Here is a 24,612-nt window from a genome sequence, read left to right on the forward strand (position 1 = left end):
TAATTGTAAACAAGTCAGATGAAAATATAAGTATAATGAATAAAAACATATAAAATAGACAAATATAGAAAAGAAATACAATTGAATAAAAGTAAAGGGGGAAATAAGGAGAAATTTGAAAAAGATACGTATGTGTTCATATGGAAATGTGTTAATGCTGCATAAAACAATGTTTTATTTGCCTTGTTAAAATTTACAAGTAGCTTTCAGAAAAGAGGTTTTATGTTCTTATGTTTTATGTTTTGTTTGTCTTTAAAAACTAATAAAATTTAAAAAAAAGAAAAGAAAGGGCTGCATGCAGTCTCCCAGGCCCCGATTTCAGCTGTGACGGCCTCCTGCAGCCCTCTGCCAGTGAAAACATAGGATGGGGCCCCATTTTTGGCCGCAACAGCATCATGCAGCCTTTTGCTAGCAAAAATGGAGTTTGTGTTGGGGTTTATCCTCAGCTGATAATAATAAGATTTGTGACCAATTTGTGAAAGCTGTAGGGATTATTGACTGGTAGTCTTGTGTAATGATATGTGGGAATGGCCTTGGGAGAAAAGAGGAAGAGCGAAGACTAGGCAATGATCAGAGCTGAGCCTACAAAAGGAACATGGGCAAGGCAAACATCTTAGAAGGGAATCTCCCTAGTTTCTTGGGCTGTAAATATGATTGGAGAGGAGGGAGAGTGGTGAACTTTCAAGCATGCAAGATTCTATTAACATAACCTGATATAGAGCTAATATTTCTGTGTGCTCTTCTTATTTGGACTGCCTTGCAAGTTTTTAATTGTGTGTTACATTGTACATCACCCCAAGGGCTGATTGATATGCATAAATAAACACTTGTGATAAGGTGGCTTTCAACTGGCTCTTCCACCTTGACCCCAAAGTCTTGCTTTGTCTCTCTAGGACAGTGTTTCAGGAACTTGACGATGGGTGGACTTTGACGCCTAGAATTTTGGAAGCCGACGTTCCAGAATTCATTTTAAATTTCCTGAGGTTGAGAAACACAGCCCTGGCATGACAGATATTTTTCAAGCCATCTTGTACAAGGGCTGTATGCTCTGAGATGAGCTGCTTGTAGAACATCTGACAAATCTTCTTTTCCCATCACCCTCTTTTGTTTTCCCAACATGACAGGGGTGGGATTCAACCGGTGTAATAACCAGTTCAGTGAGTGTCTCCTGCCGCGCAAAGCAGCTGTCGTTGAAAAGGCAGGAAACAAAGGACAGCTTAGAGGCCAGATGGGCAAACCAGTTCTCTCTCAGTCGATCTTTGGAGTTAGTGGTTTGGCGTAACCGGGCGAAACCGGTAGAATCCCACCTCTGCCGACATGCCTATTGGCTTCCTGCTGCCTCGCCCCATGTTCTTCCTGCCTGGCTGCTCAACAGCTGTGAATAACCCCCTGGTCCACAAGCAACAATGTGAACACTTAAAGAGATCTAGGCTCTTGAGGGATGGCCCAATTCTCACTTCCTTCCTGCATGGTTGCCACCTCTTTCTTTCTGAACTTAGGGATCTGTCATGAAAGACTTGCTACTGTCAGCCTTCCATAAATCAAGGTCATGAATGTTAATGCTACTTTTATTATAATGTTACAGTAATATAATCTTGTGAATCTGAATGCTCTTCCATTCCTCCTCTTTATCTTCATGAAAACTAGGGAAGATCTAATCCAGGGTGCTTAAGTCAGGTTACACATCTGGCCTGGGTTCCAATTTCTCTTATCTGATTGCTACCTTGGTAGCGGTTCTTCCTCCTTATCTTCAGTATGGCTCCCTCTGCCCAGCACATCTACAGCAGGGATGGCAAACTCCATTTCATTGAGGGCTGCATCAGGGTTGTGTTTGACCTCGGTGTGTGTGTGGGGGGAGAGAGCTGGGGGAACATGGCCAGCTTGGCTTCACTCATGTCCAGAGGGCTTGTGGTGGCAAAAATGGGCTCCCGAGCTCCATTTTTGGCTCTGACAGCCTTCTGCAACCCTCTGTCAGAGAAAACAGAACTCAGGAGGTCCTCCTACAGCCCTCGCATGCTCCATTTTCAGTTGCGATGGTGTGATGACCTGGGGCAAACTGTTTGGCCCTATTAATTTCCCCCCCCCCCCCCCTTTCTACACCCACCCCCCCCCCCCCCCCCCAACCCCCTCCCCCCTGCCCCAGCACAAAGGCAACACAGTCAGATAAGCAATAAGAGTCCCTTTAATAGATCCAACTTTGTCCCCAATGTCCAGGTTACCTTCTGGCTGGAGGAAAAACTCTCCCAGGAACAGCCTTTAACTGCAGGGAATGAAGTCCAAAACGTGGTCAACAAAAACTGTAACTTTAAGTCCAATCAAGCCAAACTGAGGTAATTAGTTTGGTAGGGCAGGAGTAAGAATTCCAGATGTGAAGGCACAGCAAAACTCACACGGTTGGGAAGATGCCAGGAACACAGATAAGTAAAGACAACACAGAATAAAGTCATATTTGCTCCCACCAGTTGCCACAGTCAGCATTCAGTTCTTTTAAACTTTCATTCCCAGGTGTGGCTAATTAAGGGAATCAGGGCCCTTTCCTCCCCTGTAAGCCACAACCCATGTTGCTCTCTCCTCTGTTCCTCCCTGCATGCCTTTAGGATGAAGAGGAGGGTCGGCCTGGGTCTTCCTCGGAACTCCCTGTCCCTTGTTCTACCTCTTCCCTGCTCTGCTCAGCCGCCCTTTGCCCTTCTCCAGTTTCCTCCACCCCCTGTCAGCTGTTCGTCTTCCTCCACGGATTCAGACTCTGACAGGGGCATGACAGATGGCCTCCTGCAACCCTCTGCTGGTGAAAATGGAGCTCAGGAGAGCTGCCCACAGCCCTCCCAAGCTCCATTTTCACTGGCAGAGGCACCATGGGCTTGTCCTTCCCTGTTTCCAGAGCAGCCCCATGGGCCAGATCTAAGCATCCTGCAGGCCAGATCCAGTTCCCACAGGTCTCGAGTTTGACACCCCTGATCCAAAGAGAGAATGCCAAATCTCAGTTTTTCATTTGACCCCTTCTGGTGCAAGACTAGCCCCCTCCTTCACATTTCATGGCACCACTGCTTTGAAGTTTGAAATCCCATCATATATGCTTACCTTGGTGCCTCCTGATACTTCTTCTCAGAAAAGTGTAAGCTAAGAAATGCAAGAGACCAGGGCATTTCTGGTCTAAAGAATCTTCCCCCACTTCTAGCTCTGAAGATGGTTTTAGAACATGTATGGAAATTGTCCTTGGCCATGTGTGAAACAGAATCACAGAATCACAGAGCTGGAAGGGATCTTGAAGGACTTCTAGTCCAACCCCCTGCCCGAGGCAGGAAACCTTTTTCCATCCCAGACAAATGGATGTCCAATCTTTTTTTGAAGACCTCCAGTGATGAGCACCCAGCGACGAAGGCAAGTTTTTACATTGGTTAATTTCTCTCACGGTCAGGAAATTTCTCCTTGGGTTCTAGGTTGGTTCTCTCTTCCAGAAGCACCCATTACTTCCTCTCCTGCCTCCAGCTGCTTTGGAGAATAAGTCAACCTCCTAATCTCTGAGACAGCCCTTTAAGTACTGGAAGATAACTATCATGTCACCTGTAATCCTTCTCTTCATTAGGCTGGACCTTTAATATATGTTCCTCATATAGTTTAGCCTCCAAACCTCTTATCCTTTTGCTTGTTCTTCTTTGCACTCTTTCTAGGGTCTTGGCTTCTTTTTCAGATACCGTGACAATCAGAACTGCAATATTCCAAATGTGGTCTCACTAATGCGGTATAAAGCGGTACTGTCACTTCTCGTGATCATGATGCCATCCTTCTATTGAGGTAGCCTAAAACTCTGTTTGACTTTTTTTTTGGTAGCTCTTATTTTGTTTTTGTTTTTTTGGCAGTTAGCTGTTAATTTCAAGTTAGAGACAGAAGGGAATAGACAAGAAAGAAAGAAAGAAAGAAAGAAAGAAAGAAAGAAAGAAAGAAAGAAAGAAAGAAAGAAAGAAAGAAAGAAAGAAAGAAAGAAAGAAAGAAAGAAAGAAAGAAAGAAAGAAAGGAGGGAGAGAGGAAGAAAATACTAAAAGCATTTAAATACCTCCTTCATTTTTTTCCCCTATTCTTTCTTCTCTTTTGGATATGTATTTTGACTCATTTAAACTAATTAATTTTAAAAATTGAAACACCTATAGCATTAAAACTATCGTGGACCTTGTATGGCTCAAGAGGCAGTCCTTAAACCCTTTAATTGTTGTTAATTCACAAAGCTTGTTGTAAGCCATCACTTGTCACCTGTGTGTGAGTCAGGCAGCCATATCAATTGATTTAATAAAGAAATAAACACTAAACCTTTTTTTTTTTTTTTTGTGGGGAGCAGGCAGTGGTGGGATTCAACTGGTGTAACAACCGGTTCGGTGAGTGTGCGCACACATGCCAAATGTGCACTTTGGGTGCACACGCAGCATTTGAAAACTGCCCATTTTCAACTCTAAACTTTTCAGCCCCGGTGAGTAAAACAGCTGAGCTACGGCAATCGGGTGGGCTGCAAAACATGAAAATATAGGACAGACTAGGGCAGGGGTGGGTAGGTGGGGCCAACTAATCGCCGGAACAACCGGTTCGCCTGAACCAGTCTGAACCGGCTGAAACTCACCCTTGGGAGCAGGGAGGTGCTTCTTCATCTACATAGGCTCTGGGATCATGCCAGGTATACATACCTCTAACTTGGCCCAATCCAAAGCAGTCCTTCTGCGAATGGCCTGCCCACCTGCTGGCGATAAGACAATTTGCCTGGCCACAAGGCAACTCCCCAGGAATTCGCCTCCAACTGCATCCGGGTGATGCCAAGCACCTTTCGTTGCTGTGATGAAAACAAGAGAACAAATCTTAGTAGGACTCCTTGCCAGTTTTGAGGCTGGATTTTGATGGTGCCTAAACCTATTATTATTTTTGGGACACTTAATTTTGTGGGTACTCGAGACTTTTGATGTGTGCGAGTATATTACGGGCGAGCAGTCACAGATGCACGTGCATATGTGGGCACACCTTAGAGGGAACACAAGACTCAGAAGAGTCAAAACAAAGAAAAGAATGTGAGAAAAGAAGGGAGAAAAAGGAGACATGCTGCTAAAGGAGCCAGAAAGCAAGGGATTTTGGGGAACCTACTTGAGCATTTTGCCTTCTGAGACTTCAGCTTCCCTGTGTGAGATGCAGACAAGACATTTGGGGGCTGCCCTAATTTTAGTAGTGAAAGAACTGACATTTCTAGGACTCTGCAGATGGAAGTTTAAGATTCATGTGGAGTTTAGAAGCTCCAAAATATCGATTCCATGAATGTCCGTCAGGTAGCAGTCTCATACCAACTGATCCAGGAATCAAACTTGCTTGGAATAGACGTACACTTGTATGCACAGGAAATCAAAGATGAGAAATCTTTTCCTGGTTAAAGTTTAAATCATATTCTCGTAGCTTACATTGGTTACACTCCAGCCTGATTTCTGAACTAATTGATTGATCAATTGACTGACATAATGACTGACTGACTGACTGACTGAGTGCCATCATGTTTGGTTGACTCTTTGTAGCCACACAGATAGATTTTCAAAATAACAGAGTTGGAAGGGACCTTGGAGGTCTTCTAGTCCAACCTCCTGGACAAGTAGGAGACCCCAGATGGCTGTCCAATTTCTTCTGGAAAACCTCCAGTGTTGGAGCACCTATACTTTTTAAGGCATTTAATTGGTTAATTGTTCTCACTGACAGAAAATTTATCCTTAGTTCTAGGCTGCTTCTCTTTTTGAGAATGAAGGAGGAGGAGGAAAACCTGGCCTTCAAAAGACTAGGTATGATAAAAGAATAACAGAGTTGGAAGGGAACTTGGAGGTCATCTAGTTCAGCCCTCTGCTCAGGCAGGAAACCCTATACTATTTCAGACAAATGGTTGTCCAGTCTCTTTTTAAAAACCTCCAGTGTTGGAGCACCCACAACTTCTGGAATAGTTCCTCTGATTAATTGTTCTGTCAGGAAATTCCTCCTGAGTTCTAGGTTGCTTCTCTCCTTGATGAGTTTCCATCTGTTTCTTCTTGTCCTGCCTTCAGGTGCTTTAGAGAAAAGATTGACGTCTTTTTTGAGGCAGCCCCTCAAATATTGAAACTGATCCTTCAGATCTTACAGCAGTGTCCCCATCACTACTCTTACGTCCATCCACCTTGCTACTGTTCTTCCTCTTTTTTTCTTTCATTCCAACTTTGCCTTCTGAACATAGTGCACTTAAAAAAAAAAATCACCTGTTCGGGTTTGCTATGTTGATTTTTTTATACATGCACATACAAGGAAGTATTCTGGAAAAGGAAGGTGAATATCTCTCTGAAGACAAATATTCCTAACAGTTGCTGATTGTTCATTGTTACTTCCACTAATATGTTGATTCTCAATGTTAGACTTCAAAATACAATACTATTCATCTTCAGAACTGACATTGGTGATGTCTTAACTGTCAGGCATACAACTTGGCTCACAATTTCAGATCACAGATTATCCTACATTTCCAAATTGCTTAGCAGAAATAATTCTTCATTGTGAGTCGTTTTTCCTATTACCTGATCAATTAAGCTTCAGTTTTAGTGACTGGAAGGATTATTTGAGTTACCTGTTTAACACGAAACAGTGATGGTTTTGGACAAAAAGGTTCCATCACCTGAGGACAGCAAACCAAGGTTACAATTTTGTGGCATTGCTCTCCTCTTGACAACTTGTAATTTAAGAATCCCCAATCAGCTGGGAAACATTAAAACAATTGCAGTATGAAAATCCTTACTGTTTTTGAAATGCTAGCATTGTTTCAACAAGATTAGATCTATAATTTAATTTAAAGGGTTAGACATGAGGTTTTCTTTTTCTTTTTCAATTTTCTTTAACAAGATTTTTTTTGAGATGGATGGGATGGGGGTTATAAAAATTCCAACAATTGAACCCCTGTCAGCTTAGAACTGATATACGCACCTGTATATCAGTCTTTCTGATTTGCCTTTCTTGTAACTTTCCTGTGATTTAGGAACAAAATGGGTCTTCTAACTGATAACAAGAAAGTTTGTAGTTGGTGTGTACCTAACAGCTTGGGATTTTTATGTAGCCTTTGACTTATGGTAAAGATTTTTACCATTATGAGAAAAAAGAGCAATGTGGAACATGCTCGTGTGGTATTAGGTTTAGATAAATCCTTAATCTGTAGACAAAACCATGTAATTTAATCAGTTCTTCTATGTTCTAGTTATTCCCTGAGCTTGGTTGTTTGGTTGAGCTTGAAGGGAAGGATGGATGGAGGGAGGGAGGGAGGAAGAAGATGAGGGTGGGAGGAAAGAAGGGAGTGGGTGGGAGGGAAGGAAGGAAGGAAGGTAGGAAGGAAGGAAGGTGGAGGAAGGAGAGGAAGAAGAAGGAAATCCTTCAGTTGTGATACCAAATTGACTCTGAGAGTACCCTGTTTTTTTTCCCTCAGGCTAAAGCATGGGTTCTTACCTGGAGGCAAATTTTCCCAGTCATCTCCATATTTTACTCTTCTTTACTTTAACCTTCTGTCAATACATGTTGTCTCCTCTCTTCTCCATTCATTTGTCAAGTTTCCTTTGTGATGTGATATCCCTTGAAATTGGGGACAGGCCCTATATATATATATAGGAAGGGAGGGAGGGAGGGAGGGAGGGAGAGAGGAGGAAGGGAGGGAGGGGGAGGGAAGGGAGGGAGGGAGGAAGAAGATGAGAGAGGGAGGATAGAAGGAAGATGTGGGTGGGAGGGAAGGAGGGAGTTAGGGAAGGAAGGAAGGTGGAGGTATTAATAAATTATGAATTAACTTGGTATGAGGCCACCATGTAATTAGGCTGGAGATCCATCTGTCCTTCCTTACATGATTCAACCTTTAGGAATTTCTTCCATCCAGAGGCTCCCAGCATTCCTATGATTGAGTGATCTGCATATTATGGTTCTACTGAATTATTCAGTAGGTACTAACAAATTAAAATAAAATGCAACCATGTCTAAATCTGAACACAACACCACTGAACTCCTGTTTGGCCCATGCCTTTCCTGGGTGTCCCATTGGGATGGGATGGGATGGGATGGACATCACCAGGTGTGGGATTTGAAAATCCCAACAACCAGTTCTCTGCCAGGTTGCTGGGTGGGGTTGTGGCCAGGGTGGGCGTGGCCTACCAAAAATTCCAGGAGGGCCGTTTTTTGCCTTCCCCAGAGCCTAGAGGCTTCCCTCAGGCCTCTGGGAAGGTGAAAATGGCCTCCCCTGTGTTCCGGAGGCCTTCAAGAAGCCACAAACAGGCCCATTTCCAGACTTCTGGAACTTCCAGGAGGACCATGTTTTGCCCTCCCAGAGCCTCCCCACGCTGACCCTGCACCCAAAATTGGCTGCGTGGAGACTCCTGGGAGCGGCAGGGAGGGGTGGGCGAGGTCAGCTGGTCGGTTCAACTACCGGTTCTGCAAACCAGATGTAAATTTAACATCCGGTTCACCTGAACCAGCCCAAACCGGCTGAATCTCACCCCAGACATTACACAATCCGGTTGATCTGGTTTGATTTAGGATTTTGAATAGACCAAAGTTGCATTGTCATGGCGGCATCGCATGGTGTATCGGGACATTTCCCCCCTTCACTAAATCAGGCAGGAGTGAGCCATAAGTTTGACACCTCTGGAATAGACCATCTTCTAAGTTCTAAACACAATTCAGGTGGCAGATGGTCATTAGGAATAGAAATAGAATCATAGAGCTGGCCTTCAACTCCCAGCTGGCTGAGGAATTCTGGGAATTGAAGTCCACAAGTCTTAAACTTGCCAAGTTTGAAGACCCCTGCATTAAGGTACCCTCTTGATGGCTAGGCCATTCCATACTGCATGTCAAATTCTGATTTACACTGGGGCAGCCTGGAGGAATTAATTCTCTGAAATAAAGTTTGTTCCTTGTACTGTAACTAGAGTTGACTTTTTAAAAAAATTTCTCAGGACTATATGAGCACTTTTGTGAGTTGAGGAACGGCAGGAAAATAAACACCAGCTCTTCAAAAATGGCTAATATTTTTTTAAGTATCAGGATGTGTGGTTAAAAATTGACCTCTGAATCATGGGACAATACTTACTATATGTACGTAAGTGTTCTACAATTACTGTACCCAAGAGAGTAAATTGGAGAAGAAGAAAGGAAGAGGAAGATTGTAGCAGTGCATATAATTTCCTTCTTAATTCCAATTATCCAAATGAACTAAATCATAGCAACCGTCATTTTATTTTGGCACTCCTTCCCTAAATCTACCTGGGTGTCATTAATCATAGCAACTGTTTGTTAGACTCTCGTGCTTTGCAAAAATTTAGCTGAATGGGCAGAGCTATCCATTCAGATTCAGCTTCGAGTACTGTATTTGTAAGGTTTCCATTTTAATTTGGACCAGTGAAGTTGTCCATACGTCATTGGTTTCACGTGGTCTTCGTTCACAAGGCCAATAAACTTTCATAATCCACATCAGTGGTGGGATTCCATTTTTTCCCTACCAGTTCTGTGAGAGCGTCCTTCACGCATGCATGTGCAGCAACCAAAAAACGCCCTCTGTCAGCGCTAGTGAGGTGAGCTGTTTTTTAGCTCAGCTGAGTCATGGCAATCTGCTCTGCCAAGCGAATCTCTGAACTAAAAAACAAGGGAATATAAGAGAGGTAAAGGCGAGGGTGGGTAGGTGGGGCCAGCCAGAGGTGATATTTGCAGGTTCTCCAAACTACTCAAAATTTCTGCTACCAGTACACCAGAACCAGTCCAAACTGGCTGAATACCACCTCTGATCCACATCTCTTACACACTCTCATTCTTTTCTACGTGTGCTTTTATTTCTCCTTCATGAACCCACGTGTATTTATTTATTTGTTTATTTATTTATTTCTCATCCTTGTTATTTTTACAAATAACTCCAGACTGAGAACATATCCAAACACACCTTCCTCCTCCTATTTCCCCCACCACAACAACACTTTTGAGGTGGGCTGGGGCTGAGAGGGACCAACCCAAAGTTACCCAACTGGTTTTCATGGCGAAGGCGGGACTTGAACTCATGGTCTTCCACTTTATTGTGTGGTAATGCCTTAACCGCTAGACCTAACTGGCTGTCCTGAAATAATCAGGTGTTCTTTGTTGTTGTTATTGTTGTTGTGGTAGGATGTTTTCTATTTTAATTAGTGTATACAGATGTCCACACTGCAAATATTTCCTGATATTTTATTAATAAGCCAACTTTCTGGTTGCAAGGCTAATTTCATCTGGTATCCTAGAACATAACCCACTAGATACATGCCCAGAATCTTGGACTGATACAAAATATATTGGCCAATTGCAGAGCCCTGGCTGAGGGGATGAAATCCAGCACAGGGAAGAAGGAATTGAATTCCTTTTCTTCTATCATTTTTTTCAAACTAAGAGAGAACTTAATAATATAAGCTAACTTTTATAAACGGGGAGAGGTGAGAAAAGAAAGAGAAGAGAAATTATTTCTTAACATACGGGAATATCTTCTTTTAACTGATAGCTTTCAAACGTCTGAAATAGGGACCTGCTCATAGCATGTTGAACTCTTGCTGGAGCTGCCTGGTGTTTTGCGAACTGAAAGAGGAATCTGGGCTAGAAGCTGGGGAAATCCAGGTTGAAAACTAACCTCAACAGTCCTCGTGTCATTAGATGATTTGGGACCAATCCTTAGCTCACTAGGAAGAAAGAGGCCAAATATGTACCATTCTCAACTTCTGGAGGAAAAGGTAAGACATGTGAAGGAGTTCCTGCAGATTTTACTCTGGTAGTCATTGCCAACTGTGTTTCAAGACCATTGAGCCAATGCTGACTGAAGATGACCATTGAGCCAATGCTGACAGTCATGTGGTCAGCATGACATCATTGAATGCTGTTACCTTCCCATTAAAATGGTAGCTGTTTATCTACTCGCATTTGCATGCTTTCAAACTGCTAGGTTGGCAGGAGCTGAAGGACTGTAGCTCATCCTATCATGTGCCGCTTGGGTCTCAAACGATGTCTTATCTGCTGAGTGACTGTGCTGCCATTTAGAGGAAAAACAAGTTGAATCTAGTGAAAGAAACATATCATCCGCAGGGTGTGTGTGAGAGATGATCTGGGACATGGCACAAAGGCAACACAGTCAGATAAGCAAAAAAGAGTCCCTTTATTATCTCCAACTTTGCCCCCAGTGTCCAGGTTACCTTCAGCTGGAGAAAAACCGTCCCAGGAACAGCCTTTGACTGTAGAAAATTCAGTCCAAAACAAGGTACACACAAACAGTAATTTAAAATCCAAACAAACCAAACTGAAGTAATTATTTTGGCAGGGCAGGAGCTGGAATTTCAGACTTGAAAGCATGGCAAAACTCACACAGAAACACAGATAGGCCACAATGATACAAGATAAAGTCATATTTGCTCCCAACAGCTTGCTGCATGCAGCTTGCCTTTTTTATACACTATGTTCCCAGCTGCAGCTAATGGAGGGAATCAGGGCCCTTTCCTCCCCTGTAAGCCACACAACCCACATTGCTCTCTTCTCTGTTCCTCCCTATGTGCCATAGGATGAAGAGGGGATGGGCCTGGGTCTTCCTCTGAATTCCCTTTCCCTTGTTCTACCTCTCCCCGGCTCTGCCCATCTGTACTTTGCCCTTCCCCAGTTTCTTCCACAGCTAACGGAGCCACACTTCCACTCCTTGTCAGCTGTTTGGCTTCCTCCTCCGACTCAGATTCTGACAGGGGCATGACAATGTGGTTATAAAATATAATACCCAAGCTTTATATGCAGGAAACACACAACAATAGTAATGGGAGACTTCAATTATCCTGATCTCAAATGGAAAACTAATTCTGCACCAAGTGAGAAATCAAATAAGTTCCTAACCAACCTAGCTGACAACTTTGTTGTCCAAAAGGTAGAGCGTGAAACTAGAGGGACAGCCATACTGGACTTAATTCTTACAAACAGAGAAGAAGTGATAGAGGGAGTTGAAACTGCAGGAACCTTGGGTGAGAGTGACCAATTCAACATAACACAAACACAAGCAACAGAACATAATGACACCAGAGTCTTGGATTTTAAAAGAGTTGATTTCAATAAACTCAGAGAGAACTTGGGAAAGATTCCATGAATGAAAATCCTAAAGGGGAAAACAACTCAAGAATCTTGGGAAACTCTAAAAAGTATGATCATAGAAGCCCAGACCAGCACAATACCAGTGAGAAAGAAAAACAAGAAATCCAAGAAGAAACCAGCATGACTACACAAAGATCTCTCTGGCAAATTGAAAGAAAAAAAGGACAAGTACAAAAAATGGAAAGAAAGACATACCACTAAGGCAGAATATCAGCAGATAGCCAGAATCTGCAAAGACGAAGTCAGGATAGCAAAGGCTCAGAACGAGCAAAGACTTGCAACAAAAGTCAAAGATAATAAAAAAAAGTTTCTTCCAACATATAAATAACAAGAAAAAAATCAAGGAAACAGTCGGTCCACTAAAGAGAGTAGATGGCAAGGAAGTAACAGGCAATGGAGAGAAAGCAGAACTGCTTAACTCATTCTTTGCCTTTGTCTTCACGCAAAAAGAAACTATAACTCAACCCATCAAAAACATAACTGTAAAAGACAGACCAGAAATAAAAGTTAAAATAAGCAAAACAATAGTAAGAGAACACCTGTCTGATCCTGATGAAAACAAATCACCGGGGCCTGATGGATTACATCCCAGAGTTTTAAAGGAGCTGGCAGTGGTCATCTCAGAACCACTGCACCATATCTTTCAAAAATCCTGGAGCACCAGGGAACTACCAGAGGACTGGAAAAGAGCTGATGTGGTTCCCATCTTCAAAAAAGGAAAAAAAACAGACCCAGGAAACTATAGACCAATCAGCCTAACACCAATAGCCGGGAAGATACTGGAAAAGATAATAAAAAAACAGATCTGCCAACATCTAGAAACAAGTAAAGTAATAACTAGCAGTCAGCACGGGTTTGTTAAAAACAGATCATGCCAAACCAATCTTATTTCATTCTTCAACACAGTGACTAAATTAGTAGACCAGCAAAATACTGTGGACATAATATATTTAGATTTCAGCAAGGCATTCGATAAAGTAGACCACAACCTACTTCTTAGTAAGCTAGAAAAAAGTGGAATAGATAGCCCCACCACTAAATGGATTCACAACTGGCTGGCAAACTATACTTACAACGAGTAATCCTGAATGCAGGGAAGAAAGCAGTGGGGTGCCACAAGGATCCATCTTAGGCCTGTCTTCAATATCTTCATTAACGACTTAGATGAGGGAATAGAAGGAGAACTTACCAAATTTGCAGATGATATTAAGCTGGCAGGAATAGCTAACACCCAAGAAGATAGGCTCAAGAGCCAGATGGATCTTGACAGACTAGAACACTGGGCCCTATCTAATAAAATGAAATTCAATATAGAGAAAAGTAAAGTCCTACACTTAGGCAAGAATAACCAAAAGTACACAAATAGACTGGGTGAAACCAGGCTCAATAGCAGTAACTGTGAGAGGGATCTTGGAGTCTTAGTGGACAACCAGCTAAATAGGAGCCAACAGTGTGCAATGGCAGCCAAAAAAGCTAATGCAACCCTAAGTTGCATTAACAGAGGGATACAATCAAGATCAAGTGAGGTATTACTACCACTCTGTAAAGCCTTAGTAAGATCACACCTAGAATACTGCATCCAGTTTTGGTCACCACACTATAAAAAAGATGTTGAGGCTCTAGAAAAAGTACAGAGAAGAGCAACCAGGATGATTAGGGGACTGGAAACTAAAACATACAATGAACGGTTGCAGGAACTGGACTTGGCTAGTCTAGTAAAGAGAAGAACCAGGGGAGACAGGATAGCATCTTCCAATATTTGAGGGGCTGCCACAGAGAGGAGGAAGGGGTCAAGCCATTTTCCTGAAGGCCAGACAAGGAATAATGGATGGAAACTGAACAAGGAGAGATTTAACCTGGAAACAAGGAGAAACTTTCTGACAGTGAGAACAATCAACCAATGGAACAGCTTTGCCCTCGGAAGTTGTGGGATGCCTCCCTCCATCCCTCTCTTCCTCTCTGTCATCTATGTTCTGTCTGTATCATCTATGTTTTACCATTTATCATCAATAATGTGAAGTATTTGTACCACTTTATAAAGCCTTAGTAAGGCCTACATCTGGAAAACGGCATCCAGTTTTGGTCACCACATTAGAAAAAAAGATGTTGAGATTCTAGAAAGAGTACAGAGAAGAGCAACTAAGATGATTAAAAGCCTGGAGACTAAAATATATGATGAACAGTTGCCAAGCCTCTGAATGTTCATCACCTAACTGCAAAATAAGCCCTAATGTGTCTTTTTGGAGCAAAAGATTAATATAAGACCTGACCTTATTTTGGGGGGAATACACTATTGCTATAGCTATCTCAAAGATCAGGCTAAGGACAGGTTCTCATAGAGTAGATCTACCTGTGTGATCGCTGAGAGTTGCCTCCGACATGATGGCAATGCAATCAATCAATTCACACTTATTTTTTTTTTTTGTAGCCTCTTTGATCATGTTTGTTTCAGGAACAGCTAGCATTCGTCATGCACTGTATTGTTTCCATGTTGTTTGGCGCGTGGTGTCATAAATCCTTTGGAGAATGATCTCTGCTCTAAGCCAAAGAAAGGAAGGAATCCAGATCTATAGCATCAGAACTCCCTAACTCAACACCCTGTTCCGGTTTCATAGGGCCATCAATCATTCCAAGGCAACAATGGCATTAAGGCTAATCCGCTTCATGAAGAGGATTAGAGGCGGGGTAGAGTAGTACTCTTTTAAGGAATCAGAACACCATATTAAGCTCCAGCCAGACACTGGCATTCGTCCCAGCTCCCATTGTGAGAGAGTTCCTGGGAAGATCTTTCCAAGGTCTAGAGTTTTTCTCTTGTTTACAAAGGTGAGTGAATTTGGAGTAGATAAGAAAGAAGAATTTTTCAGGACACACTAGCCAGAGGGAAGCCTGCCTGGAAAGCTCTCGGCATAATTGACCCATGGAAACTGTGGAATGGGACGACTCACCATGGTCAACTTGCCATGGGACAATTTAACAATTCTATTTAATTATTTAAAATATTTAAAAATATTTTTTAATTTTTTTTTTGCCATTCCTATTTCATCCTGCCATTTAATGATTCTATTCTGTTCCATTTCTTTGATACTATCAAATAATTGTCCTGGGGCAAGTTGTCCATGGGAAGTTGGCTGCAGCGAGTTGGCCATAGGTGAATTAGTTGCGGTGAATTGTCATTGACCCTGGAGCTCTAACTGAGTTGGTGAAAACCCCAGATGGTCCCTGGTTGCCCTGACCAAGGGAGCAACTGTGGGAATGTCTGAAGAGATTCTCTGTCATCCAGCTCATGGTTGTTCCAAAGGTGCTTTTTTTTTCAGGGGGCAAGTGGACTTTCTTGTTCTTTCTTTTGAAGACATTTCGCTTCTCATCCAAGAAGCTTCTTTAGCTCTGACCGGATAGTAGGGGAATGGAAGGATTAACACTCCTAGCAGACAGCTGGTCATTTGCATCCTTTTAGAGGGTCATTGAGGCCACTTGGAGGTTTATCTGTGTCCTCAGGAGCACCTGAGTAGTGCAAATGGTTCCTGTAAGTCTGCAATTTTTCCTCTGAAAATCCATTCCTACTCTCACACCATTCAAAGGGTGCTCATCCCAAATTGTACGGCTAAAAGTTTGTAGAGATTCTCAGTCATCCAGGTCATGGTTGTCCCAAAAGTGCCTTTTCATGTGGCAACTGGACTTCCTTGTTTTTTTCTTTTGAAGACGTTTTGCTTCTCATCCAAGAAGCTTCTTCGGCTCTGATTGGACAGTTGAAATCCAGAGCTGAAGACGCTTCTTGGAGGAGAAACAAAACCTCTTCAAAAGGGAGGAAAAAAACTCCAAGAAAGTCCAGTTGCCTCCTGAAAAAATTTGCAATGAAGAACAATTAGACATTGACTGATTAATCTAATAAATTGGTGTTGATTCTTAGTGACGGCATAAATAGATCTTTTTCCCATGATGATCTCTCTTCAATCTGGTTCTGCAGATGTAATAGTGGTGCACCCATCATCGTTGTAATTGAATCCATCTATTTTGCTTCTTGCCTTTTCTCTTTCCTTTCACCTTCCCCAACATTAGAGAGCTGGGTGTTTGCCTTTTACACCAGGAATGGTTTCTCATTGCCTTCTCCAGCTCAGTATGAATGAATGCCTTTGCATTCGTTATTGCTAAGTAGTCAATCGCCTTCAGCATCTTCCAGTAGGGATGCCTACTTGCTTTAACTGGGCTGCTGGGATGATGGAGTGACTCTATTATATTATTGCCATACTGCTTCATTCATCATCAGCCAGACTGGATTTGTCATTTTTATCCAGCTATTGAGTCCTTCCCAAGGACCTGGGATAGACTGATAATAATAACAACCACAGATAATAACAGATTAACAGGCCTTGTAGGTCACCTAGTCCAAACCCCTGCCCAAGGAGGAGACCCTACACCATTTCTGACAAATGGCAGTCCAGTCTCTCCTTGAAAGCTTCCGGTGATGAAGCTCCCCCAATTTCTGAAGGCAACTTCTGTTCCATTGGCTGATTGTTCTCACAGTCAGAAAATTTCTCCTTATTTCCAGGTTGAATCTCTCCTTGTTCAAGTTTCCATCCATTATTCCTTGTCTGGCCTTCGGGTGCTTTGGAAAGTAGCTTGACCCTGTCCTTTCTGTGGCAGCCCCTCAAATATTGGAAGACTGCTATCCTGTCTCCCCTGGTCCTTCTCTTCACTAGACTAGCCAAGCCCAGTTCCTGTAACCGTTCTTCGTATGTTTTATATGTGGGCGTTTAATGATCTTAAAGGTATCACCACAGGCTGTAAGCCTTTCCAAGCAAAGCTATCTTTTGCAATTGACTGATGGTGAATTTGTCAATGCCAATAGTCTTCAAGCCGTTATTTTGGGATTGCACCCAATGCACCAATTGGTACTACCATTGCTTTCTTTTGCTGCAATCATTCTATTTCTATTTGCAGAACTTGATATTTGGTTATCTTTTCCAATTCTTTCTCTTCCTCTTCTGCTGTCTCCAGGTGCTGCCAAAATCACAGCCACTATTCCGACTTTTTGCCTTATCAGCAATGATTAAGCCTGGCATGTTATGTGGAGGTGGCTGTCTGTTCAAATTCTGTATATTCTTATTATTATATATGTAAGGTTTTCTTGGCATGATCTTACAACAGGCCTTGGCAATTAAAGGCATCTTACTGACTCAAAGTTAGATATGGATCACTTAGGCAAGAAAAACCAAAAGTACACATGTAGACTGGGTGAAACAAGGCTTAATAGCAGTAACTGTGAGAGGGATCTTGGAGTCTTAGTGGACAACCAGCTAAATATGAGCCAGCAGTGTGCAGCAGCCGCCCAAAAAGCTAATGCAATCCTAAGTTGCATTAACAGAGGGATACAATCAAGATCAACTGAGGTATTACTACCACTCTGTAAAGCGTTAGTAAGATCACACCTAGAAACTGCATCCAGTTTTGGTCACCACACTATAAAAAAGATGTTGAGACTCTAGAAAAAAGATAGAAAAGAGCAACCAGGATGATCAGGGGACTGGAGACTAAAACATATGATGAACAGTTGCAGGAACTGGCCATGGCTAGTCTAGTGAAGAGAAGGACCAGGGGAGACATGATAGTAGTTTTCCAATATTTGAAGGGCTGCCACAGAGAGGAAGGGATCAAGCTATTTTCCAAGGCACCTGAAGGCCAGACAAGGAATAATCGATGGAAACTGATCAAGGAGAAATTCAATCTGGAAATAAGGAGAAACTTTCTGACAGTGAGAGCAATCAACTCATGGCACAAAAGTTGCCTTCGGAAGTTGTGGGAGCTTCATCACTGGAGGCTTTCAAGAAGTGCCATTTGTCAGAAATGGTGTAGGGTCTCCCACTTGGGTGGGTTGAACTAGATGACCTACAAGGGCTCTTCCAACTATGTTAAATCTGTTAAATGGACAGCCCTATGCCCAGAGGTGGTATTCAGCAGGTTCTGACCAATTCTGGAGTTCCGGTAGTGGAAATTTTGAGTAGTTCAGAGAACCAGCAAATACCACCTCTGACTGGCCCTGCCCCCATCTATTCTCCCGAGTCCCAGCTGATTAGCTGGCTCTTCTTTTGTTGCCCTGCACAGGAGAATGGACCTGGAAAGCAGGTTAGTGGGGTCGGGAGGGAATGGAGATTTTGCAGTATCCTTCCCGTGCCATGCCTACCAAGCCACGCCCACAGAACTGCTATTAAAAAAAATTGAATCCCACCATTGGAGCTTTTTGTGTATGTGTATTGCTGAAAGACCTGGAGGCATCCTTGTTGCCAGCAGTTAAGCCTTATTCCATGGTGGTTTGGAGATGCCAGATTGCAACATGAGTTGTGGGTTTTCACAGCTGCAGCTAATCCAAAGAAACATTGCCCTGGATTGAGAAATGTTTTGTGTTTTTCTGGCATCGTGGAAATATCCTTCCCATTTGGATTGCAGAAGCGTGTTGTAATTGAATTAGGTTTTTAATATGACTTCTAGGTCAGGGAACTTTAATCCTGGATTTTGACTCGTTTTGAGAATGAGGATGAAAAGAGGCCAGCAAGTAGACAAGGGCGTGTCCTTTAACCCAATTAATGCTCTGTTCCACCCTCACTTACATTCTGCTTAGCTGAAAAACCTATTGGATGTTGCAAACTGTCCTTGCAAATATTCACACGGCTTTTAGCAAGAGTGCATGTATTTCAAAACAACGTTGGAATAGTCCGACTTGTTTTTCACCTACTTTCTCTTTCCTGCTCCTGCTAGAATAGAATAGAATAGAATAGAATAGAATAGAATAGAATAGAATAGAATTCTTTATTGGCCAAGTGTGATTGGACACACAAGGAATTTGTCTTCGTGCAAATGCTCTCAGTGTAAGAAACATTCGTCAAGAGTCAAGAATCATAAAATACAGCACTTAATAATAGTCATAGGGTACAATAAACAATCAAAATCATACTAGGAAACAGTCAATAAAAATTCTAAGGATACAAGAGACAAAGTTACAGCCATACAGTCACAAGTAGGAAGGGACGGGTGGTAAGGAATGATGAGAAGATTAATAGTGATAGTAATGCAGACTTAATAAATAGTTGGACAGTGTTGTGGGAATCATTTGTTTAGCAGAGTGATGGCTTTCGGGAAAAAAACTGTCCTTGTGTCTAGTTGTTCTGGTGTGCAATGCTCTATAGCGTCGTTTTAGGGGTAGGAGTTAAAACAGTTTATGTCCGGGATGTGAGGGGTCTGTAAATATTTTCACAGTCCTCTTTTTGGCTCATACAGTATACAGGTCCTCGATTGAAGGCAGGTTGGTAGCAATTGTTTTTTCTGTGGTCCTAATTACTCTCTGAAATCTGTGTCTGTCCTGTTGGGTTGCTGAATCAAACCAGACAGTTATAGAGGTTTTCTTCTCTTCTTTGATTGTTTCCAAGGATTGGAAACTCTAGTGATTCCAGCTGAAGTCCTGATGCTGTTGGCCAACTTGAGTGGAGTAACTTAATTTTCTTCAGCACTGTGTAATTTCGGCAAGAACATTCTATTGGCTGTTATCAGACTCCCATGTAGGGGTTATGTAGGGGTCATAGCTGGCTCTATAGGCAAATTAAAAATCCTAGATGTTTATGTCTGAGCTAACTTTGGTTGAAGTTTTTGAGGGTGATGAAGGGGCTTGTGTTCTGAAAGGGTGTGTTGGGCAATTCCTATGGTGGCTTAATAGCTTTTTCCTGTGTTGGATCTTCGGTGAGGGACTACTCTCTAATCCTACCATTGTGTCTTTGTTCCAGAACGTCTTTTCTTGAATAGATGACCAAATCTACATTTCTAAAAGCTGGCCTCAGTATCTGTTGGGGCTGTTAAGAAAGACTTGGGGGGCGGGGGGCTGTTTTCTATCTCCAAGAGCATGTTCCTCCATTTCTCCTTTAGGGAAATATAATATTCTGCCTCCCCCCCCCCCCCCCCAATATTCCTTGTTGGAAGAAATATCCTTCTGGGTTCAGTTCCAAGAGGAAATATGGGAGGCTGTTTGGAAAGATGGTTTAATGGTGGACAGGATCACATGCCTTGGAGCTCTTGGGCGAAGAAAAGGGTTTTATGCTCTCTCTGGTTTTGAACTTCCTGGGCCACAGGAAGAGTATCCTGATTGGTTGCTGTCAGAGGTCATAGCTAGCTTTGTAGATTGTCTTGTGTGCTAAGTTTGGTTGAAATTTGGTGGGTGGTACAAGGAAGGGCAATTAAATGGCTCTGCTTGAAGAAGGTAGATCTTCGTTGTGTAGAATAGACTGGCCCAGGCCTTAATGGCCCATTAACAAAGGTGGTGGTGGGGTGCTGAGTTTCTGCCTCTCTGAGTTTCTACTTCTCTTTTAGGGGAAATATTCTGCCTTTTTAATATATCATAAAATATTTCATTTTTCTAGGAGAGGGGTGAGTTTTAACTTCCAACATCCTCAAAATATTTCATTCTTCTGTGTGTGGCTTCCTGCAGGTTTATATGGCTGCCTACTTAAGCAACTCTGGGCAGCTCCGAACAACGACACCAGTAAATAAAACGATAATCAAGCAATACAGAATAACAGAGCTGGAAGGGACCTTGGAGCAGAGATGGTATTCAACAGGTTCTGAACAGTTCTGGAAAATCGGTAGCAGGAATTTTGAGTAGTTTGAAGAACCGGCAAATCCCACCTCTGACTGGCCTCGCCGCCATCTCTTCTCTGCCTCAGCTGATTGGCTGGGTCTTCTTTGGTTGCCCTGTACAGGAGAACGGAGCTGGAAAGCGGGTTAATGGGGTGGGGAGGGAATGGGGATTTTACAGTATCCTTCCCCTGCCACGCCCACCAAGCCACACCCACAGAACCGGTAGACAAAAGTTTTGAATCCCACCACTGCCTTGGAGGCCCCAGAGTCAGACTGATAGGGTAACTTTTACCATTTTTTAAAAATCACTGATGATATTACCTAGGCTGGTAATGAAACGTCTGCAAGAAAATCACCAAGCTCAGAGTGCACCAAGGATCACGCAGAAGATAGCTCACTCTATTTCATTAATGTCTCTGTTGCACTCTGCCTTTGGGAACCAGGCCTACATTAATCCTCTAAATGACTCCACTTGTCCGTATTCTGTCTTCCACAACCTCAGAAGTGTGACTTGGCAAATCTGGGAATTGGACTGCTGAAAACTGAAACTATTTTTGTCTAATGATGTAACGGAGAACTGACTTTTGCTTACAAAAGCTTGTCACTACCCCTAGCAAACTTGTTTATTTTGTTTTAAATAATAACTCCAGAGATATTTTTAATTAAGAGTTATCAGAGTAATAACACCAATTATGATTTTGACAAAGCTTGGCCTGTTGCATGTTAAGCCAGTACACCTTGTGCAGAAAGAAGGATTTGAAGATTATGATAATCTTTTGGTTGCTTTGACTTTTTCTGCACACATTGTCTTTCTCCTTTTATTTGTAAGCCACTGAATCATTAAGGAATCAGGAGGTATGGAAATGGAAATGGCTCAATGAACAAAGGTGTACATAATGCTTTCCTGGGAAAAGGCTGGCAAGTTTTTCTAACCTGGGTGAGAAGAAGGCCTTCCCTCACTTAAGACTTTTTTTTCTGTGGGCAAGGAACTTTCCTTGATCTTCAAGGCCAGGTCTGTGAAAAAGAATGCTGTGCAATCACCTAGGATCAGAAATGGTATTCAACCAGTTCTGACCAGTTCTGGAGAACCGGTCGCGGGAATTTTGAGTAGTTCAGAAAATTGGCAAATCTCACCTCTGACTGGCCCCACCCCATCTCTTCTATGCCTCCCGAGTACAAGCTGATTGGCTGGGTCTCCTTTGGTTGCCCTGCAGAGGAGAACGGAGCTGGAAAGCAGGTTAGTGGGCTGGGGAGGGAATGGGGATTTTGCAGTAACCTTCCTCTGCCATGCCCAACATGCCATGCCCAACATGCCACACCCACCAAGCTACGCCCACAGAACTGGTAGTAAAAAAATTTGAATCCCACCACTGCATAGCATGGCTTCTCATTGCCCTCTTGATAGGCCGAGGGGTATAAAGCACTGAATCCTGAACTTGCTGGGGTGACATTTGAACTCTTAACCAGATATTGGAGGGTGGGATGGAGGCACCATTCCCTCAACCATCATGACTAGATCTTTTTTTTTTTTTAATAATATGACATACTTAGCAGAAACTGAGTAGAAGAAGGAGTTGTCAAGAGTTTATAGCAATAGCACTTAGACTTATATACCACTTTATACTGCTTTTACAGCCCTCTCTAAGCAGTTCACAGAGTCAGCATGTTGCCCCCAACAATCGGGGTCCTCATTTTTTACCCACCTTGGAAGGATGGAAGGATGAGTCAACCCTGAGCCTGGCGGGATTCGAACTGCCAAATTGCAGGCAGCTGGCAGTCAGCAGAAGTAGCCTGCAGTACTGCACTCTAACCACTGCGTCACCGAGGCTCTTTTATTTTTGTTTTTTTTCTGCTGGTGATAGCTTTCTTTCTCTTTGCAGTCAGTTGTCCGACTGAGCGGCAAAAAAGGGAATGAACTGTAAACATCCTTAGCTATGGTTTATGCTGATGTAGGATGGCATCCCAGAGATGGCGATTCCCAAGCAGGAGGAAAGAGAGATGTGTTAGGGTGGGGTGGGGGGAAGGACGGTAAAGAGATTGGAAGGAAATCTCCAGATCCTCTTTTTGCTGCTTGGCAGCAATCGGGGCTGCTTTTAGATTGCACCTGGGTGAGTCTTCAAGTGCGAATGACACCTTCCTTTCTCTTTGCAGTCACACGAAGCTTGGCCTGATGAATGGATCTGGGTTTGGGCTGGGGGAAAGCATCCCCACATGGCAAGAGGATAAGTATTTGATTGAAGCAAAGAGTGCTAGTCTTGAATTAAAATTAATCAGCCGAGGCCACCGTTTTTCCTGCTGAACATAATTAGCCATGTGGGAGAGGGGTGGGTTTTGACTGCCAACAGATGTTTGCACAGTCCAATGAGGAATTGTCCTTTTATTTTGAGAACGGTTCGCTTCTTCGTTGGACACCAGCAGCCATGACCTTGGTGGGTTCTTGGCTCTCATGGTTTATCCCTGGAGTCTCTGCATTCTTTCTCACCCTTCCCTCCCTCCAGTTCTTTGCCACATTGAACAACGATAAGTTTCTAACCAGCGGTGGTATTCTACTAGTTTGGCCCGGTTCTGCCGAGCCAGTAGCAGCAATGAGAAGTGGAGGCCAAACCAGTTCTCTCTGCCGCTCTACTGTTGGGCCCACCCGCCTGCCCAGGTTAAGTTTGGGAAAGGAGAGGCTGAACCAGAGCATGAGTGCAACAATACTTTATTATAACAATAAAGGGCTGACCGTGCTTGCCAAGCCGGGAACTGGCTCGCAGCGATCAGCGACTGGTTGGACCCGCAGCCTGCTTTTATAGCTGGCTGCTGGGGAGAACCAACCAATGAGTGAAGGGAAACGCCCCGCAAAGTGAATGGACCTGGTGAGAACTCCTAGGGTTCTCAGAACATAACACCCCTTCCCCCAGATGCGAACACGCATAGTCTTTGAGGTAGGCAGGAGGTTTATGCTGGCGCCCGGGAACGGCGCAGCTCTGGAACGCTGTCAGTCCGTTCAGGGTCTGCCTGGGAAGGCAGAGCTGGTAAAGTGTCACCAACGTGCCCCTCGGTTCGGGCAGGTCCGGGACTCGTAGGGTTGGTCACTGGGACGTGCTCCGTAGACTGGATCGGACTGGTCAGCCGTCTGGGCGCCGCTGTCCGTGTTCGGGCTTTCTGGAATGGCTGCCGGTGTAAACTGGTCGCCGGGAAGGATGTGGATGTGGGGTTGATGTTGAGGCCTCCCTTCGTTTTGTAATTCTGGGTCCCTGCTAGCGAGGTGCTGAGACGCCTACGCAGCTGGTCCAGGTGCCTTCTCCAGACACGACCGTCCTCCAGTCTGACTCGATACGACCTGGGTCCGGTGATGGCCACGATCTCGCCCGGGATCCACAGGGGGTCTCCAGCGAAGTTCCTCGCGAATACTGGCTCCTGTAAGATAAAATGTCTAACCCCGATGTGGAAGCGAGGGGAGAGTCAGGGCAGTATTGTGGGTGCAGTCTGTCCAGTACAGTCCTCAGGCGCCTGCCCATCAGGAGCTCAGCTGGGGACTTATTGGTGACTGAACATGGAGTTGAGTGCTGGCTCATCAGGAAACGCGCGAGTTTGTGGTGCCAATCATCCTTACTGAACCTTGCCAGGGCTTCTTTAGTGGTCCTGACGGCCTTTTCAGCCAATCCGTTACTGGCAGGATGAAATGGGGCTGTGAAAATGTGGCGGATACCCAGGTTAGCAGCAAAACGGCTGAACTCGGTTGATGCGAACTGTGGGCCATTGTCGGAGACAATGGAGTCGGATAGCCCGTGTGTTACAAACAGGCGAGTTAATACTTTGGTAATTGCTTGTGTGGTGGTGGTGGATAGCTGTGCTACGTCAATCCATTTAGAATAG

General features: G+C 43.6%; 1 protein-coding gene across 3 annotated transcripts in view; it reads left to right on the forward strand.

Moving 5' to 3' along the window:
- The window catches only part of LOC113437152 (fatty acyl-CoA reductase 2-like), a 67,915-nt gene that overhangs the window by 13,103 nt on the left and 30,200 nt on the right, over nt 1–24,612 (forward strand). The window contains exon 1 of one of the 3 annotated variants that reach the window (XM_026702032.2): nt 14,868–14,958. The exons of the other annotated variants lie outside the window; for them this stretch is intronic. The gene's annotated coding sequence lies outside the window, so the exon portion shown is untranslated. Of the gene's footprint in view, nt 1–14,867; nt 14,959–24,612 lie in introns of those variants that run through there. 3 annotated transcript variants of the gene reach the window in all.

The sequence above is a fragment of the Pseudonaja textilis genome, chromosome 5 (assembly GCF_049901715.1).
Source record: "Pseudonaja textilis isolate UNSWEBS1 chromosome 5, rPseTex1.2, whole genome shotgun sequence".
NCBI lineage: Eukaryota > Metazoa > Chordata > Lepidosauria > Squamata > Elapidae > Pseudonaja > Pseudonaja textilis.